The sequence below is a fragment of the Notamacropus eugenii genome, chromosome 2, assembly GCF_028372415.1.
Source record: "Notamacropus eugenii isolate mMacEug1 chromosome 2, mMacEug1.pri_v2, whole genome shotgun sequence".
Taxonomy (NCBI): domain Eukaryota; kingdom Metazoa; phylum Chordata; class Mammalia; order Diprotodontia; family Macropodidae; genus Notamacropus; species Notamacropus eugenii.
The window spans coordinates 499,349,004-499,370,107 of NC_092873.1; the positions used below are offsets into that span (position 1 = coordinate 499,349,004).

At 39.0% G+C, this 21,104-nt stretch overlaps 1 pseudogene; it reads right to left on the bottom strand.

The window, feature by feature from the left end:
- Positions 1 to 9,344: 9,344 nt before the first annotated feature.
- LOC140523218 (PRELI domain-containing protein 1, mitochondrial pseudogene) lies at positions 9,345 to 20,240 on the bottom strand (annotated as a pseudogene).
- Positions 20,241 to 21,104: the final 864 nt, after the last annotated feature.

The window sequence follows — 21,104 nt, forward strand, 5'->3', positions numbered from 1 at the left end:
CTGACCTCCCAGGTTTCTTGTGAGGACCAAATGATGGAACACATTTCCTGTATTTTGAAACCTTTAAGTGCTATAATCTTCTCACAGCAATAATTACTATAGCACTGATATATATTTAGTCAAAAATCGTTCTTAGACTATTTCAATTATTTATTGTTTAATTTTTAAAGCAGCTATGTGGCCTAATGATTGTCTAGAATCCTTGACTTGGAAACAGGAAGATCTGAGTTCAAATCCAGATTCAGAGACTCAGACACTCTTCTGGGCTGAAGATTGTCTAGATTTTGTTGATAGGAACAGTTTCCACTTTCCTCAGGTAACTCAGAGTATTGTCTCTCCTAGCAACATCTCTTCTTCTAGAGGGGATCAAGGATAAATATTTATTGAGCACCTACTGTGTACAAAAGTTTGTGACATCCAGTATAGATGCTGTGTACAATTGTCTTGCGCCTTCCAAGGTGTATGTCTTCGGGCCAGCCAATTAAGCTTCCTCACCCTCACTTTTCTCATCTGTAAAATGGGGATATAGCAACCCATTGTTCACACGGATATTGTGAGGATCAGATGAGATAGCTCTATAAAATGCTTTGCAGACACATATCAATGTTAGCTAGATGAAGGAATATATTTGAGACCTGGAGGTTCCCTTTTTCTTCTTCACTTTATTTAGGTTCATGAGGCCTGACCCCACAGGACGCTCCTTAATACTATCCCCAGCAGTGAGCATTTGGCAGCTCTCTTTGTCAGAATTCTGACAGCTTGGGGTCACCCAAAGTCATCTTGTTGGATAACCAGGCAGCGTCCTGGAAATTCCACCTGGCTATGACCACTCTCTTTGCCTCTGGATCACTTCCAAACACTCCCTTTACCTTTTGCCAGCCCACTGCCCTTCCTTTTCCATTCTCTTCTAGAGAAAGACTTTGACTTCAAGTAAGGACAATTTATAATTAACTGAACTTCTGTAAACTCTAAGTCGAAACTGAAGCTGATTTGATTCTAGGAAATCAGCCCATATCTGTGCTTTCTTTGTGTTTGTGTGTGCATGCTGTGAGGTCCTTTATAAAGAAACAAAAGGTTGAGAACTAATTCTCTACATGAAGATGCTAAGCATTGTTCGTTTAGAGCTTAACTTCAAGAGTTACGTGATTTGAGTTTTTAATTAATTGTCAAGAAATTGCTTTGAATCTGGAAATATCTCTCTGCCAAGGGGGACCCTTCTCCCATTCATGCGTTCTTCCCAGAGGCCCCCATTTTGGGGATGTTTCCAGAACTGCCATGCTTCATTCCTCTTCTGGAGGTACTTCTAACTCTCCCTTTCCCCTCACTTCCTCAGGTTTTCAACTCTTCCCCCCTTTTATTTGTTGTCTTCCTCCAGCAGAATATAAGCTCCTTGAAGGCAGGGACAGTTTTCTTTGCATTTTGTGTCCCCAGCACTGTACCTGGCACAGAGTAGATGCTTAATAACGTTTCTGGTTTTGCCTTGATATATTCTCTGGAAACCTGAATCGTACTGCTTATGGGTTCTTGGAATAATTGTATTCATTCATTGGCATTGCTATTTTATTGCAATACTTTTGGTAGTTGTGTATCCTGTTTTCCTTCTTGCTCTCCCTTTCCTTCTTACCCTAAATATGTGATACACTTATATTTTCAGTGATAATTAAGACAAAATTCCAGGAACATATTTTCTAAGTGTTAGCTAAGGCCTTTATCATTTGGAGTCAGACTGAACTTAATGTGGAAAATATGTTGCACTCAAATTAACATGTAACTGGGCAATCAAAATTGAAACTTATTCATGTGGTTACTTTTAACATGGAAATGGCTCTGTAGACCAACTACAAGAGCAGGAGCAATCCACAGAACACAAACTAATAATAGCAGGGTATCTCATTGATACAAGGAACTTGTTGAAAGACAGCGATAAATTGTGACTTTAACTTTTAGTTGCTTTTTAACTCACTTTGAATTTGCAATAGGGATAAGTTTACTTTGCATTCAAAATCCAAAACATCTAGGTCAGAGACCCTTTTAAATTAGGATATAACAATTTAATGTGTGAATGTCCCTTCTCTAAGGCTTTTGGATTTGTTCTCTTTGTTTTCAAGAAATACAAATTAATTTAAAATTAAATGTAATGATATATAGAGTATATGAACTAATGGATAATACTTCTCCCTCTCTAATTGAGCTCAAAGTATCTGTAACTTGACAAAGCTTTGAAGAAAGAAAAATCATTCTAAGAAAAAACTCCTATCTTTCCAAGATCACTAGATTATAGAAATTATATAATGCAAAAGAAGAGATCATCTGACCCTGAATAAAGCCATGAGAATCATCACAACTTTCAACCTCCTCCTCTCCAGTGCAGGACATTCAGAAGACTAAGACCCAGGAAGAAACAGCTAAGCTCCAAAGAAATGGAAAATATTTGGTATCATTCCCCCTGCACTGACTGTGCAGGCCCACTCATGAGCCCACTCATGATTCCTAATAAATTACTTTTGGTGAATTTCAAGGCATCTTCCAGGTAGTCATCTGGGGAGATGGGGTGGCCATCTAGCTCAAGCTCCAGGGTGAAATCCTGTACAGTCCACACAAAGTCTGGGAAGAAGCCCATAAACTCTGCTGAGTCTTCTTCTCCAACAGCATTAGGTGAGGATTTGGCCTTGATTAACTCTGTCAGCTCTGTCACATATCTAAGATTGTGGATAAGGAAAAGGAAAAACCTGCCAGCCTCATCAGTTCCCATTTCTACTTGTGAAATCTTCTGTTCCCTCCAGAGTCTTACAAGTTCTCTCCTCAGACTCCCCTATGCAGTCCCCAGTAAACTTTCAATGACCTGAAGTGACAGAGAAAGAGCTGATCTACATGAGAAACCAAAGTCTCTTCTCAGCAGGAACCAGAGGCCAGTTACACATGCACACACACGCACACACAGGCATGCAAGCCCATAGACACACAGCAATGAGGTGATTTTCTACAGTCAAGTCAGCTTCACTTTAAGTCTAATTTAGTAAATTGTTACCAAAAAACTGTCCTTACATGAGCTAACAGTATCTTTCTCTACTGGGGAGATACAAGCAAAGGAAACAGGCATTTATTAAATGCCTACAGTATACCATGCTCTGTGCTAAGCAATTACAAATATCTTATTAGATTCTGGCAACAACCCTACAGCATAGATGCTTTTGTTATATCCATTTTACAGTTGAGGGAAATGAGACAAACCAGTGTCAATGACCTGCCCAGCATCATGCTGTGTCAGTTGTGTCTATGTCCACAAGTGACATTAGGTTTGACTCGAGGTCCAGCATTCTATCCACTTTGAGGGCTTGTCCAGAACACCCAGAAACCACAAGTCTGCAGAAAGAGAGTACTTCTCCTTGACTCGTTTATAACCCCAAAGGCTTTCCTCTTGAGGGGAATCATCTTTCTTTTCCTGTTTTCTGTCATTTAATTTTTGGTAGGTGTTGGTTTGTTGGTATGTATTTTATTACTATTATTTGTATTGTTTTAAAATATTGACATTGTTTAACGTCTCTATTTTCTGTCCTCATTGGGTGACCAAGTTTACCCTGACCTTTGGCCAGAGCAAAGCAGGGGTGAGCCTAGAGGAGCCTTGTACAATTATCTGTTAGATCTGAGTGTGAACAACAGAGCTACCCAGCTATTGTAGGTTTGAACTCTGATAGAGGAAGCTGGTATGGGAATATGTAGTTATTTATTCAGTGCCATACCAATCAAATTATCAGATAATTCTTTTGTAGTGCTAGAAAAAAGAATATCAAAATTCATCTGGAAGAACAAAAGTTCCAGAATACCAAGGGAAATAATGAAAAGAAATGTTAGGGAAGGTGGCCTAGCTGTACCAGATCTCAAATTGTATTATAAAGCAGCAATTACCAAAACCACTTGGTACAGGCTAAGAAAGAGAAGGGAAGACTAGTGGAATAGGTTAGGTACCCAAGACACAGTAGTTAATGAATATAGCAATCTACTGTTTGATAAACCCATGGACCTCAGCTTCTGGGATAAGAACTCACTGTTTGACAATAATTGCTGGAAAACTGGATAACAGTATGGCAGAAACTAGGCATAGACCAATTACTGACACCATAGATAAGAATAAAGTCCAAATGTGGACATGATCTAGGTATAAAGACTTACACTAAAAACAAATTAGTGGAGCAAGGAATAGCAAGAAATTATCAGATTTATGGAGAAGGGAAAAAGTTTTGACTAAACAAGAGATAGAAAACTTTATGAAATGCAAAATGGATAATTTTAATTACGTTAAATTGGAAAGTTTTTGCACAAACAAACCCAATGCAACCAAGATTAGGAAGGAAGCAGGAATCTTGGAAAGAATTATTGCTACTAGTATCTGTGATAAAGATCTCATCTCTAAAATGTATAGAGAACTGAGTGAAATGTACAAGAATACAAGTCATTCTCCAGTTGATAAGTGGTGAAAGATTATAAACAGGCAGTTTTCAGAGGAAGAAATTAAACCTATCTATAGTCATATGAAAAAAATGCTGTAAGTCACAATTGATTAGAGAGATGCAAATCAAAACAACTCTGAGATACCACATCACACCTATCAGATTGGCTAACATGACAAAACAGGATTATGACAAATGTTGGAGATGATGTGGGAGAGCTGGAACACTAATTCATTGTTGCTGGAGTTGTGAGCTGATCCAACCATTCTGGAGAGCAATTTGGAACTATGCCCAAAGGACTACAAAAATGTGCATACCCTATGACCCAGCAATACTGCTTCTATGACTGTATGCCCAAGATATCATAAAAATAGGAAAGGGTCCCACATGTACAAAAATATTTGTAACAGCACTATTTGTGGTGGCCAAAAACTGGAAATTAAGGGGATGCCCATCATCTGGGGAATGACTGAATAAACTATGGTATATGAATGTAATGGAATATTATTGTGCTATAAGAAATGATGAACAGGAAGACTTCAGAGAGGCCTGGAAAGACTTATATGAACTGATGCTGAGAGAAAAGAGCAGAACCACGAGAACTTTATACATAGCAACAACCACAACGTCCAAGGATTTCTTGTGGTAGTCTTAGAACTTCATTGCAATGCAAGGACTTAAAAATTCCCACTGGTCTCTTAAGGCAAAATGCCTTTCACATCCAGAGAAAGGACTATGGAATTCAATCACAGGATGTAGCATATCATTTGCTTTTGTATTACATTTTGGATTGCTTTATGATATCTCCCATTCATTTTAATTCTTCTATGCAAGATGATTAAAGTGAAAATGTATTCGATAAGAATGTATGTGTAGAACCTACATAAAATTGTATGCCATCTCAGGGAAGGAGGGGATAGGGAAGGGAGGAGGAGGGGGAGAGACGAGGAAAAATCTAAGTTATATGGAAGTGATTGCAGAACACTGAAAACAAATAAAATAATAATGATATAGAGAATCCAAGAGAGATAATTATGTGGTTTCTGTTAGTTTTGTTGTTGATATGATCAATAATGCTAATAGTTCTATTAATATTGAACCAGCCCTGCATTCCTGGAATAAATCCTACCTGATCATAATGTATTATTCTCTTGATAAGTTACAGTATTCTTTTCGCTAAAATATCATTTAAAATTTTTGCATCTATAGTCATTGGAGAAATTGGTCTATAATTTTTTTCTCCGTTTTGATTCTTCCTGGTTTAGGTATCACAACCATATATGTATCATAAAAAGAATCTGGGAGGACTTCTTCTTCGCCAACTTTCCCAAATAGTCTATGTAGTACTGGAATTAACTGTTCTTTAAATGTTTGATAAAATCCACTGCTAAATCCATCCAGCCCTGGAGATTTTTTCTTAGAAAGTTTGTTGATGGATTGTTCAATTTATTTTTCTAAAATGGGGATATTTAAGCAATTTATTTTGTCTTCTGTTAATCTGGACAATTTATATTTTTGTAAATATTCATCCATTTCACTTAAGTTGGCAGATTTATTGACATAAGCTTGGACAAAATAGGTCCCAATTATTACTTTAATTTCCTCTTCAGTCGTGGTGAATTCACCCTTTTCATTTGTGATACTGGCAATTGTTTTTTTCTTTCTTTTTAAATCAAGTAAACCAAAAGTTTATCTATTTTACTGGTTTTTTCATAAAGCAAACCCTTAGTTTTATTTATTATTTCAATTGTTTTCTTATTTTCAATTTTATTAATCTCTCCTTTGATCTTAAGAATTTCTAATTTGGTGTTTAAATGGGGATTTTTAATTTGTTCCTTTCTTGGTTTTTTAAACTTTTGTGCCCAATTCATTGATCTGCTTTGTCTCTATTTTACTCATGTAAGTCTTTAGAGATATAAAATTTCCCCTAAGTAATGCTTTGGCTGTGTCCCATATGTTTTGGTATGTTGCTGTCTTATTGTCATTCTCCTTGATGAAGTTATTGATTGTTTTAATGATTTGTTGTCTGACCCACTCATTCTTCAGGATTAGATTATTTTGTTTACAATTAATTTTTCATTTATCTTTCCATGACCCTTTTTTGGATGTAATTTTTATCGTATCATGATGTGAAAATGATGCATTTAATAGTTCTGTCTTTCTGCAATCGATATGCCCTACTATGTGGTAAATTTTTGTGGAGGTGCCATGTGCAACTGAGAAAAAAGGATATTCCTTTCTATCCCCTTTCCATTTTCCAAGAGGTCAACCATATTTTACTTTTCTAAAATTCTATTCACCTCCTTAACTTCTTTCTCTTTTATTTTGTGGTTAGAGTTATCTAGTTTTGAGAGGGGGAGATTGAGGTCCCCCACTAGTACAGTTTTGCACTTTGTTTCTTCTTGTAACTCACTTAACCTTTCTTCAGAACTTCGATGCTATACCCCTTAGGGCTTATATGTTTAATATGAATTTCTTCATTGCCTATGGTACCTTTTAGCTATATGTAGTTTCCTTCCCTGTCTCTTTTAATTATATCTATTTTTGCTTTTGCTTTGTCTGAGATCAGGATTGCTAGCCCTGTTTTTTTAACTGCAGTTGAAGCATCATATGTTCTGCTCTAGTCCCTTACCTTTATTTTGAGTGTCTCTCTGCTTGAAAGGTGTTTCTTATAAACAAAGTGTTGCAGGATTAATTTTAATTATCTCTGTTATCTTCTTCCATTTTGTGGGAAAGTTCATCCCATTCACATTCACAGTTATGACTGCTAAATGTCTATTTCCCTCCATCCTCTTTTTCCCCTGTTTATAATTTTCTCTCTCTCTCCTTTCACCCTGTCCCTCCTCACCAGTGTTTCCCTTTCTGATCACCACCTCCACAAGCTGCCCTATCTTTTATCAGTTTCCCCTTTTTTCATTTCCCCTCTTCCTTTCTTCTTTCTTATAGTATAATATAGGTTTCTTGACTCAACAGAGTGTATAATGATATTCCCTCTTTGAGTCAAATCTGATTAGAGTGAGTTTCAAATAATACTCTTCTCTTTGCATTTACTTTAATAGGTCTTCAATTCCTCTCCATGTGAGATAATTTACCGGATTCTGCCTCCCCCTTTCCTCTTTTTCAACTACAACTTTTTTTACTCTCCTTAATTTTTTTTTAACATCACATTAAAGCCAGCTTATACCCCTACTCTCTTTCTAAGTATAGTTCACCTAACTGCCCAAGTAGAGATATGGTTCTTAAGAGTTACAAGTATCCTCTTCTCATGTACGGATGTAAAGAGATTGCTCTCATTAAATGCCATGGGTTTTTTCTCTCCATTCATCTTTTTGTGCTTCTCTTGAGTCTTGTACTTTAAGAGCTCTTCATCTATGGTCTTTCATCAGGAAATGTGAATGTCCATCTTTTATTCTGGAAGATTTTTCTCAATTTTGCTAAGTAGTTGATTCTTTATTGTAATCCAAGCTCTTCTCCCTTGTGAAATATCATATTCTAAGCTCTCAGATCATTTTTTTGTAGAAGATGCTAAGTCCTGCATAATCCAGACTGTGGCTCCTTGATAGATAAATTGTTTCTTTCCGGATGCTTGCAGTATTTTCTCCTTGACCTGTCAGTTCTGAAATTTGGATACAATATTCCTTGCAGCTTCCTTTTTGGGATCCCTTTCAGGAGGTGATTGGTGGGTTATTTCAATAACTATTTTACCTTCTGGTCCTAGGATATCAGTGCAGTATTCCTTGATAATTTCTTATACAGGTTCTTTTGTCGATCATGGCTTTCAGGTAGTCCAATAATTCTTAAATTCTCTCTCCTGGATCTATTATCCAGGTCAGTTGTTTTTCCAATGAGATATTTTACATTTTCTTCTGTTTTTTCATTCTTTTGGTTTTATTTGACAGATTCTTGATGTCTCATTGAGTCATTAGATTCCACTTGCTGAATTCTGATTTTCAAGGAATTTTATTCTTCAGTGAGCTTTTGTACCTACATTTCTATTTGCCCAATTCTACTTTTAAAGGACTTGTTTTCTTCAGTCAATTTTTGTGCTTTCTTTTTGAAGACTTTTTTCATAATTCTCTTGCATCACTCTTGTTTCTTTTCCCAATTTTTCTTCTGTCTCACTTAATTTTTAAAATCCTTTTTGAACTCTACCAAGAGGACCTTTGGGACATCATATCAATTCATTTTCCCCTTTGAGGCTTTGAATGTAGGCATTTTGACACTATTGTGTTCTTCTGAGTTTATGTTTTGATCTTCCATATTTCCATAGTAGTATTTTTTGTCAGGGCTTACTTTTTCTTTTTGATCATTTTTAAAAATTAAGTTCTGCTTTTGGGATATAGGGGGAACTGTCCCAAGCCTCTTGGGCACAAGGCCATGGGTTTTGCCACTAGCTTTCTATGCCAGGGGATCTCTAGGGCTGCGGGCTTTCCCACTGCACTAAGGTGGCCTGTCTAGTCACAAGTGTTGGGGTTTGGGTTCCTGGGTTGGCAGTTTGCCTTCTGTGCTGGGGTTCAAGTCTTCACAACTGGACTGCTGAACCATTGATCTGCTGAAATTAGCACCACCTGGTCTCACGTGCTGATCTGTGCTGTGACTAAGAGCCTCCTGCTGGCTTGCCCCAACAGAGCCTGCACTTGTCTTCACTCTCCATTTATTTCAGTACTAAAAATTGATTTTTAATGATAAATTACAACTTGGACACAGGGGTGGGTAATGGGACAATAGCTGGATTGTCTGTGGGCTTGCATTGTGTTGATGGTCTGCTCAGGGGTGGAGGCTCCAGGCCCAATGTCAGGTCTTGCCAAGAGGCTCTCAGCCTTTGATGCTGGAAATCTAGGGGTTGGAGGGCCAGCATGACCTCTTTGTTGCAGGAGAAGCAGTAGGATGACTCTTTTAAACATAGTGTTGCTCTTGCTGGTGCTGCTTCTTGGTGGCTGCCTTGCGGTGCATGTCCTTGACGTCCTTGGTAGCTGCCAGAGCGGTTTCCTTCACTTTCTTAGTTGCTTCTTTAGTTGTTTCAACAAGTGTCTTAGAATGAGCTTTACCTTGCAGTTTGGCCAAGATCTACTCAAAGCCTTTGATGGTCTTGGTCACATGAATTTTGAATCTAGCTAAGCCAAATTCCTAAACAGTTCTGGAGACCCCAAACAAACTGGAGGAGACCTAGGTCTCCTGCCAGATTTCAGTCAAGCTACTGTTTTCATGGTCCACACAGTAAACTCATCTGTCCTCCACCACCATCAGCCGGGTATGGTTGATGTTCCAGGTGAAAGTGGTCATGGTCTGGTTCTATGGGTACATGATGCAGTCCTCAAGGATGTACACCAAGTGGGTTACATTAGCAGGAAAGAAATGGTAGGCCCAGTGGGCCATCATGTCGATTTTCATTAAAAGGAGTCTGGACAGCAGCTTCTGATCAGGAGTCACCTCATGGTGCACAATGTCCTCTGTCAGTCCATGCCTGATGTAGTGGTTGGAGAAATACATACATTGCATGTTCAAATCTCAGCTTACATATAAACATGCATGTGTGGAATATATATGAAATATGGGTATATCTGTATGTGTGTATTTTATATGTGTGTGAATACAAAGATGTGTGTGTTCAAATCTCATGATGAAAAAGCCAGAACTCAATAGAAAATTGAATCTTCAAATGCTAGTCTCAAGAGAGGCATAAAAAGGTAAAAAGGGGAAAAGAAAACTTGCTACTCAATTTGAGCATACTGTTTACAGCCATATGAGGGAAGATTATACTAATTGTATATCTAATATGAAATATAAAAGGGATATTTAGAGATAGAGGGAACAGGTATAAAGTAAATTATGTGATGATAAAAATGTGATTTAATCATGTGAAGGGATTGCAACAAGAGATGTGACAAGGAGGAAGCAGAAAATGTTAAATTATATCACAGGAAGAAGTACAAAATTATATTATAGTATAGGGAAAATGGAGAGCGAGAGGAGCATTGTTTGATCATCTGACTTGTTTCAAGGAGGGAACAACAAACACAGTTAAGTATATAAATCTAACTAGCTCCATAACCAGTAGGAAGGGAAGGGGGAAAGAAAGGGGAGGGGAGGAAAAAAGGGAGGGAAGAAGTAGTAAGGGTAAAGTGGAGTAAAAGGTAGCGGGACTGAAAGAAGGAAGGGAAGACTGAGGGAGGTGGTGGTCACTAATTAAAACTCTGTTGTCAAGGGGAAGAGACAAGGGAGAACTAAAAGCATAAAAGGTGAGAAAGAGGATGGAGGGAAAGACACAGATAGTAATCATAACTGTTCATGTGAATGGGATGCATTCTCCCGTAAAATGAGGACAGACAGTAGAATGGATTAAAAGCCATAATCCAAGAATATGTTGTTTAGAAGAAACACATTAGAAACAGGGGGATACACACGGGGTAAAGGTAAAAGGTCGGAGCAGAATATATTAAGCTTCAGCTGATGTAAGAAAAGCAGGGGTAGCAATCCTAATCTCAGACAAAGCAAAAGCAGAAATAGATCTAATCAAAAGAGATGAGGAAAGAAACTATATCCTGTTAAAAGGCACCACAGAAAATGAAGCAATATCATCACTAAACATATATGCTCCAAGTGATATAGTATCCAGAATCTTAGAGGAAAAGTTAAGGGAGTTACAGGAACAATTACATAGCAAAATTATACTAGTGGGGGACCTCAGCCTCCTGCTCTCTGAACTTGATAAATCTAACCTTGAAATAAACAAGAAAGAAGTTAAGGAGGTGAATAAAACTCTGGATAAGGTACATATGATAGGTCTTTGGAGAAAACTGAATGGGGATAGAAAGGAGTATAGCTTTTTCTTAGCAGTACATGGCACATATACAAAAATTGACCATGTACTAGGGCATTAAAACCTCAAAATCCAGTGTACAAAGGCAGAGATAATCATTGCATACTTCTCAGATCATAATGCAATAAAAATAATATGTAATAAAAGGTCATAGAAACATAGAACAAAAATTAATTGGAAACTAAATAATCTAATCCTAAAGAAGGAGTGGATTAAACAACAAATCACAGAAACAATCACCAACTTCATTCAAGAGAATGACAATGATGCGACAACCTACCATATCTTATGGGACACTGCAAAAGTAGTTCTTAGGGGAAGATTTTTCTCTTTGAATACTTACATGAATAAAATAGAGAAAGAGGAGATCAATAAATTGGACATGAAGCTGAAAAAACTGGAAAGATTTACATGACCTGATGCTGAGCAAAAGGAGCAGAACCAGAACTTTGTGCACAGCAATGACCACAGAGTGTGAGAGTTTTTTTCCTGGTAGATGTGGAACTTCATTGCAATGTAAGGACTTAAAAAAATTCCCAATGTTCTTTTAAGGCAAAATGCCTTCCATACCCAGAGAAAGAACTTTGGAATTCAATCCCAGAATGTAGCAGATCATTTTATTTTGTTTTACATTTTGGTTTGTTATATGATTTCTCCCATTCATTTTAATTCTTCTACACAACATGCCATAGTGAAAATGTATTTAATAGGAATGTATATATAGAACCTATATAAAATTGTATGCCATTCCAGGGAGTGATGGGGAGGGGAGGAAGGAGGGAGAGGAAAAAGTAGTCTAAGTTATACGGTAGTGATTGTGGAACACTGAAAATAAATAAAATTAATTAAAAAAGAAAAGAAAAGAGACAAGAGGGCCACTTGAATAACACATGTTTGGTTGGTATTGATTCATCCAAACAGGTTTGTCTAGCATTAGCTACCTATTCAGAAATCTGACACTGGCCCCTGGCTTTGTGTTCTGGAGACACTGCAACTCTTAAGGCAGTGGGAAGTGCTGAGGTTGACAGGCCCATTCTACAGGTGTCATACGTCAGAAGACAGAACAAGACAAGCTTAAAGGAAAATGGATGAAACCCTGATATGGGAAACCTGGCTTCTGGCCCTATCCCTATTTCTCTTAGTTATGTGAACCAGGCTAAATGCTTTAACCTCTGTGAGTCACAGTTTTCTCATCAGCAAAAATAGAGATGAAATGATATGTGTGTATAGATAGGTGATGGGACCACATGATTTCTTGGGGTTTCCTATAGATATGGAAGAGATAATTTTCAATCTAGTAAAGTGAAAACCACAATGGAACTGGATTTCAAGCATGTAGAGCCTGGTCTTCTCTCACCTAAACAAACTTAGTGGTAGGGGTATTTATTTTTGCTGGGAGAAGAATCTGTAAAGTTTGAAAAGGTCCCTGAGTCTACATCAGCTAGGAATTGTACTGCTCAGGAACAAGGCAGTGTGACTTCCCTGACAACTCTGGGTGCCCTTTAGGTGTAAGTCTGAAGAAAGATACAGAGGTTGTGCAACACATCCTCTTTACCCCCAATGCTGGAAGGACCTCTCTGAGGATGGCCCTGCTTCTTCCCAGGTGGAACCTGGGGCATGGGCAGCAGCATTGACCCTTGCTCTGGGTCCCCTTGGGCTCTGTGGGCTAATTGTTGTTCAATAGGCTGGTAGGAGAATGCTGGGAGGATTGCCAGGACTTGGCTCCAACCAAAGATTGGACTCTACAAGGGAAAATTGCTAGTTGAGCAAGAGTTGTTGAGGTGTTTGAGTCAATAATTCCTGTCCAATTCTTCTTGACTCCACAGACCAATTGTCCATAGGGTTTTCTTAGCAAATATACTAGAATGGTTGACTATTTCCTTCTCCAGTGGATCATCTATTGTCAGACAGTGCTAACTACCACCACAACAAAATGGTGACCCATTAGGCAAAGAGTAGATTGAGATCATTCATTAGGAGCAGTCCAAGCTGAAACTTAAGGAATGAGTATGGAAGGCACAAAGAGGAGTAACAAGTGGCTGGCATCTAAATTACCCTGTAAGGTTCACTAAGTGCTTTAGAGAAAATATCTAGAGGAAGAAGCAAGATGGTGGAGTAAAAGCAGGGACTTTTTTGAGCTCTCCCCCAAACCCCTTCAAATACCAATAAAAATGACTCCAAATAAATTCTAGAGCAACAGAACCCACAAATTGACAGAGTGAAACAAATTTCCAGTCCAAAATAACCTGGAAGTTCAACAGGAAAGATATGTTGCACCAGTCTGGGAGAGGAGCCCAGTCTCTCTGGGGCCACACTGGAACAGGCTGGAGCAGGCCTCAGTGGACTGAATCTCTAGTAGCTGCAACGGTTTCCAGACTTCTCAATGCCAAAAGACAACTTCCTAATGCCACAGACAACTTAGAAGGCTAGTAGGAAAAGTCTGTTGGACCTCTGTGAGAGAGGAGTGTGATCCAGCCCTAGCCACTGGCCAGCAGAGGAAATGTCTGCTTCTGGAGCTCTAGGCCCACAGTTGGTGGAGGAATCAAGTTGCTGATCATAAAAAGATTTAAGAGATCTCTTTGTTGGTACTGAGCCAGCATTCTCTTTCTTTATAAATGCTTTGATCTGTATTGCCCTCCTGGGGCATGGAGGAGTGCTGCTCTGGTAGAGTTTGTGGCAATAATGGAGAGGGAATCCTCCTCACAGTTTCAAGGCAGAAAAGAGTTCCTGAGGTCACTAACAGACCAGAGCACAGTCCAGAAGAGGAGTAAACACCTCTCCTTTGATCATATCACATTGGAAGAGCTGAAAATTTACAGGTCCTTAGAAGTATCTCTGAAAACAGCTGCACAAAACTCCTGAAGAATGGGATGGTTCACTTCCCCCCATAACCTGGAAGCAGAGTCCTACCATGACAAAAAGCTAAAAAGTCAAGTAATTGGCTGGGAAGATGAGTAAATACAAGAAAAAGAAATCAGACTATAGAATCTTTCTTCAGTGATAAAGAAGATCAAAACATACAACTAGAAGACAACAAAGTCAAAGCTCTTGCACCCAAAGCCTCTAAGAAAAATATGAATTGTTTTGAGGCCATGGAAGAGCTCAAAAAGCATTTTGAAAATCAAGTAAGAGAAGTACAGGAAAATTGTGAAAAGAAATGAGAGTGATGCAAGAAAATTAGGAAAAGTGAGTCAACAGCTTGCTAAAGGAGACTCAAAAAATGCTGAGCAAAATAACACCTTAAAAATACACTCACCTAAATGGCAAAGGGAGTCCAAAACATCAATGAGGAGAAGAATGCCATAAAAAGCAGAAGTGGTCAAATGGAAAAGAAGGTCCAAAACTCACTCAGGAAATATCTTAAAAATTAGAATGGAGCAAAAGGAAGCTAGCAACTTTATGAGAAATCAAGGGATTATAAAACAAAACCAAAAGAATGAAAAAATAGAAGGCAATGTGAAATGTCTCATTGGAAAAACCACTGACCTGAAAAATAGACCCAGGAGAGATAATTTAAACTTATTGGACTACTGGAAAGCCATGATTAAAAAAAAAAAAAGAACATAGACGTTATCTCTCAAGAAATTACTGAAGAAAACTGTCCTGATATTCTACCACTAGAGGGTAAAATAGAAATGGAAAGTATCCACTGATCACCTCCTGAAATAGATCTTGAAATGATAACTCGTAGGAATATTGTAGCCAAATTCTAAAGTTCTCGTGTCAAGCAGATGATATTGCAAACAGCCGGAATGAAACAATTCAAGTATTGTGGAAACAAAATCAGGATAACACAAGACCTAGCAGCTTCTACATTAAGGTAACTGAAGGCTTGGAATATGATATTCTGGAGGTCAAAGAAGCTAGGATTAAAACTAAGAATCACCTATCCAGCAAAACTGAGTGCAATTTTAAGGTGGTGGGGGGAGGGAAAGGACATTCAATGAAATAGAGGACTTTCAAGCATTCTTTAGGAAAAGACCAGAGTTGAACAGAAATTTAGACTTTCAAATACAAGAATCAAAAGAAGCATGAGAAAGTAAACAGGAAAGAGAAATCATAAGGGACTCATTGAAGTTGAACTGTTTATATTCCTACATAGAAAGACAATATTTGTAACTCATGAGACTTTACTCAGTATTAGGGTAGTTGTAAGGAATATATATGTATATGTATATGTGCATGTGTGCATATGAGTGTTTGTATGTATGTGTGTGTATATATGTGTGTGTTTGTGTGTGTTTATACATATATACAGAGAGAGTACACTGGGTGAATTGAATAAGAAGAGATGAAAACTAAAAATAAAATTAAGAGTTGAGAGAGGAATATATTGGGAAGAGAAAGGGAGAGATAAAATAGGGCAAATTATCTCATAAAAGAGGTAAGCAAAAACTTTTACAATGGAGGGGGTGATGGCAGAGGTGAGAGGGAATAAGTGAGCTTAACTCTCATTGGGTTTCGCTTAAGGAAGGAATAACATACATGCACTCAACTGGGTAAAAAAATCTGTCTTACAATACAAGAAAGTAGGGGTGAAGGGAACAAGAGCAAGGAAATGATAGAATTGAGGACAAAGGGAAGGAGGGGATAATCAGAAGCAAACATTTTGAGGAAGGACAAGGTCAAAGGAAAGAATAGAATAAAAGAGGGAGTGGGATAGGATGGAGGAAAATATAGTTAGCCTTTCTTGACTGTTATGGAAGTGTTTTGCATGAATACACCTGTATAACCTATATGGAATTGCTTGTTTTTTCAATCGGGGTAGGGGAAAGGCAGGAAGGGAGAGGAGTTGGAACTGAAATTTTAAAAATGAATGTTAAAAATTGTTTCTACATGCAACCAGGAAATATGATACACAGGCAATGGTGTATAGAAATCTATCTTCCCCCACAAGAAAATAGAGAGAAAAGGATGTGTGATAGAAGCAGGGGGCAGATTGGGGTAAGGGGTAATTAGAGTGCATGTCATCTTAGGGTGGGGGAGGGGGGAGATGGGGAGAAAATTTGGAACTCAAAATTTTGTGGAAGTGAATGTTGAAAACTAAAAATAAATTGATTAATAGAGAAAGTATTTTATTTAAGCCACATCACAACCCAGTGAAGTTGGCTATTGTGCCCATTGCATGTGACAATGGACAGTGTTGCAGGAGATCCAAAAATTCAGAGCAGCATAAGAAACTTCCATTGATCTGTACAAGTTGGATCTTCCTACAGCTTTACTGGAAGCTACCTGTTCATTTAAGGGAATGAACGTAGAAGTCCCTCCCTCCTCTGAAATCAATTTTTTAAAATTTTGCTTGATATTCTTTTGTGTGTCAAGATCCTGTCTAACATTCTCAAAGTTGCTCATGCATCACTAAGGAGGACTAGTCCCAGACACTAATAAAAAAGCTATCTCAAAATATGTGCCCCAGACACTGTTCCATATTACCCCTCCCTCAAACCAACTCATAGCCATGGATGCTGTGAACCTAGAGGAGCATAATGCAAAGGGATATGATTATTATACCCGGTGGGAGTTTTAAAGGTTGGGAGTATTTTTTTTTTTTATGTGACAGCCCTAGTGATCAATAATGAAATGACAGGATATCTGGTCAAGGTAGCTCAGTGGTGCAATAGATAGTGTGTTGAGAGAAAAGTCAGGAAACAAGTGTTTAAACCCTGGAAACTGCCTCAGTTTCCTCATCTGTAAGAATCATGGGACAATATTTGTAAAGTGCTCTTTAACTCTTAAGACACTACACAAAGGTAATAATTATCATTGCCATTACAATTACCAACATTATCTGCCATTGACAGTTCTGTCTTCCTAAAAACAGAATTCCTCAAGCACAGAGAATCCTCTCTTCTGTTATTACTCATATCTGATTCACCTAGGCACTGTCAGTTGAGGATTATGTGAATTCTACTTGAATTCTACTTCTCAATTTCTGTCAAAGGGGCTCCTCTGCATTTGCAGGTGACCATGGCATCACCAGTACCCATAGAAGCCCCCATAGGTCTGGCAGAAAATAGGAATGGAGAGCTGATGGTAAACTAACAAGCCCTGCGGATTCTGACCTCCATTACCAAGTCAGTGGTGGTTGTAGGTGTTGTTGGTCTATACCATACTGGAAAATCCTACCTGATGAACAAGCTGTCAGGAAAGAACAAAAGAAAGTGGAGTTCTTAGCTCCAGTAATTGAATTTTGGGGCATAATATGACAAAGGTGTAGAGCTGCTATAAGGAATGTCTAAGACTTAATGAAGGTTGAAAAGTTGGCCCTGGTTCACTGTTGCCTTCCTGTTGGTCAGCAAGCATTTATTAAGTGCCTGCTATTTGCTAGAAACTTTGAAAGTTCAGGCCCTGCTCTCAAGGAGCTCACAGTCTAAAGAGGGAAACAACATGCAAATAACTGTGCAGATGAAATCTCTGCAAGATACATTGGAGATAATAATAAGAGGAAAGGCACTAGCATTAAAGGGAGTCAGCAAAGTTTCTCACTTACGTTTAGCTGAGAATTGAAAGAAAACAGGGAAGCCAAAAGAAAGAGATGAGGAGGTATAATGCTAATGAGAAAGATTTTCACATTATCTTCTATTTTTTCATTCTTTTGGTTTTGTTTTGTGATTTCTTGGTTTCTCATAAAGTCATTAGCTTCCATCAGTTCCATTCTAATTTTGAAAGAACTATTTTTTTCAGTGAGCTTTTGAACCTCCTTTTCCATTTGGCTAATTCTGCTTTTAAAGCATTCTTCTCCTCATTGGCTTTTTGAACCTCTTTTACCAATTGAGTTAGCCTATTTTTCAAGGTGCTACTTTCTTCAGCATTTTTTTGGGTCTCCTTTAGCAAGCTGTTGACCTGCTTTTCATACTTTTCTTGCATCTCTCTCATTTCTCTTCCCAGTTTTTCCTCCACCTCTCTAACTTGATTTTCAAAATCCTTTTTGACCTCTTCCATGGCCTGAGCCCGTGGAATATTTATTTTGGATGTATGGGATACAGAAGCCTTGACTTCTATGTCCACCAAGAAAGTAACCTTCTATGGTCTTATTTTTTTTTCCCTTTTCTGGGCATTTTCCCAACCAGTGACTTGACTTCTGAGCTTCCTCTTCACAACCACCTTGCCTCCAGATCCGCCCAGCTAGTGCTTGGGGTCTGAGATTCAAATGCAGCTCCCCAGCCTCAGGGCTTTCAGTGGGGGTGGGGCTGCTAATCAGTGTGAGATTAAGTTCAGGTGCTCAGGTAGGGGCAGGCCTGCCACATGGGGCTCAGTTCCCTCAGGGGGTTTATGTGGAGACCTTCAGGAATGGATTCAAGCTCCTGCCTGCTTTGGGAGCCCCTGTCCACCGCTGCCCCCACTGCTGCCTCCCGAGGGAGCCCGAGCCACGGGAACACCCCACTCCCCTCTCGGCTACCCAAAAAGACTCTCTCACCGACCCTTGTCACCTGTGGGTGGAGGGACCTGTGCAGCCTCTGGAGATTCTGTCCCTGAAGCCTGCTCGGATCCGCTCCTCTTGGTGCTGTGTGGCCAAGGCAGGGCTGGACTCTGCTCTGGGTCCAGTGTGCAACAGACCCTTCAGGTCAGTTTTTCAGGGCTCTCTGGGACAGGAATCTCCTCCGCTCTGTTGTTCTGTGGCTTCTGCTGCTCCAGAATTTGTTGGGAGTTCTTTACGGGTAATTTATGGGCTGTGGGTTTGGAGCTAGCATATGTGTATCTTTCTACTCCGCCATCTTGGCTCGAAAGATTTTCCCCATCCATTAACGGGCCTTCCCGTTACAGAAAGCTGGATTAGGGGAGGCCCACACCTTTTGTTAATTTTCTAATGAGGCCCTGGTTCTCAAGGGTTGTGATTCCCTCTTGCTCTGAAGAATTTATAAGTATTCTGAGGTGAGGTTTTACTTTGGAGTTCATTTTTTGGAAGAAGTTTCAAGTGCCACATGAGACTCTGGGAAGCCTCTAAGCAGCCCTGCCCCCCAGTTTGAAAACCCAGATGTTGGTGCTTCTCTCTCTCTTGTAACTATGTATGTATGGTCAGACAGTTGCATCTGTGTGCTGATCTGTGATGTATGTATTGCTTATGTCAGAGAGTTGGAAACTCTGTCTGCTAATTAGTATTTCTTTGTATTTTCTCTGAAGTTCAGGGTGCTGACTTCTTCCCCTGAACTAAGTGAATGATATATATGTTTGATTAAAGTGACTGTTGACCCCTTGAAAGTTGCTTTCCTTTTAGAAAAGCAGATCTAAGAACCTGTAGAACAGTTATGTATGTCAGGGTGCTTGCTGTTACAGGAAGGAGAGCATTGCAAGCAGGAGAGATTGAGTCAGGTAAAGGTGTGTCCACCAAAGGCTTAGATCTTACACTGTAACACTTGTGAATTAAATTACCCCACATCAGATAGCTTTGTGACATAAGCACTTAAATACTCTTGCATTCAAAATGTGTACATTTCTTTAAAAACTGAAGTTTCCTGTTCCTTGTTGCTGCCTCTTGGCAGCCTGTCTCCTAGTGACTGCCTGTCTTAGCTACTATTAGCCCTTAGTCTGCTCAGGATTATCATCTCTGCTGTGCATTATCTTATTCTGAGAATGTAGTTGTCAGTTACTCCTGTGATAATTCAGAGCAACCAGATCACGAGAGTGAAACATTTTCAACAAACTTATTGTTTTCACAGGTTCATCAACTGATGATGAGCTGGAGGAACCATAGAGGATGTCTAATTCAATCTCTTTCTTTTCTAACAGTTGAGGAAAGCAAGCCCCAGAGAGCTGTTGTTTGTTTTTCATCCTTCATTCTTGAAGAGGACCAGTGGTAGGATGTGGTGAATTCTTCACTTGGGAATGAATTGGACTGAAGTGAGACAGAGTGGCATAAAATCATCAGGCTCACGCTCTCTTCCTGAGTCATCCGTGTTCCATGAGGAAACAAAATGCAGGATGGCTGGCAATGACCCGGGATGCAGGTCTTTGGCGCTGCTGACTTTCAGCATCCTTTGTGAGGGTTCAAAACTACAATAGCTGGGTACCTCTGTTGTTCAAACTCAGATCTAACAGAAAATTGTGCATGACTCCTCTAGGCTCACCCCTGCTTAGCTATGGAAAAAGGTCAGGGTAAACTTGGTCACCCAATGAGGACAGAAAATAGAGACCTTAAACAATGTCAATATTTTAAAATAATACAAATAATAGTAATAAAATACATACCAACAAACCAACACCTAGCAAAAATTAAATGACAGAAAACAGGAAAAGAAAGATAATTCCCCTCAAGAGAAAAGCCTTTGGGGTTACAAAGGAGTCAAGGAGAAGTACTCTCTTTCTGCAGACTTATGGTTTCTGGCTGTTCTGGACAAGCCCTGAAAGTGTATAGAATGCTGGACCTTGAGTCAAACCTAAGTTCACTTGTAGATATAGACACTGACTGACACAGTGTGATGCTGGGCAGGTCATTGAAACTGGTTTGTCTCATTTCCCTCAACTGTGAAATGGATATAACAAGAGCATCTATGCTGTAGGGTTGTTGCCAGAATCTAATAAGATATTTGTAATTGCTTAGCACAGTGCATGGTATACTGTAGGCATTTAATAAATGCCTGTTTCCTTTGCTTCCATCTCCCTAGTAGAGAAAGATACTGTTAGCTCATGTAAGGACAGTTTTTCACTAACAATTTACTAAATTCGACTCAAAGTGAAGCTGACTTGACTGTAGAAAATCACATCGTTGCTGTGTGTCTGTGAGCTTACATGGCTGTGTGTGTGCATGTTTGTGTGTGTAACTGGCCTCTGGTTCCTGCTGAATAGACACTTTGGCTTCTCATATAGAGCAGCTCTTTCTCTGTCACTTCAGGTCTTTG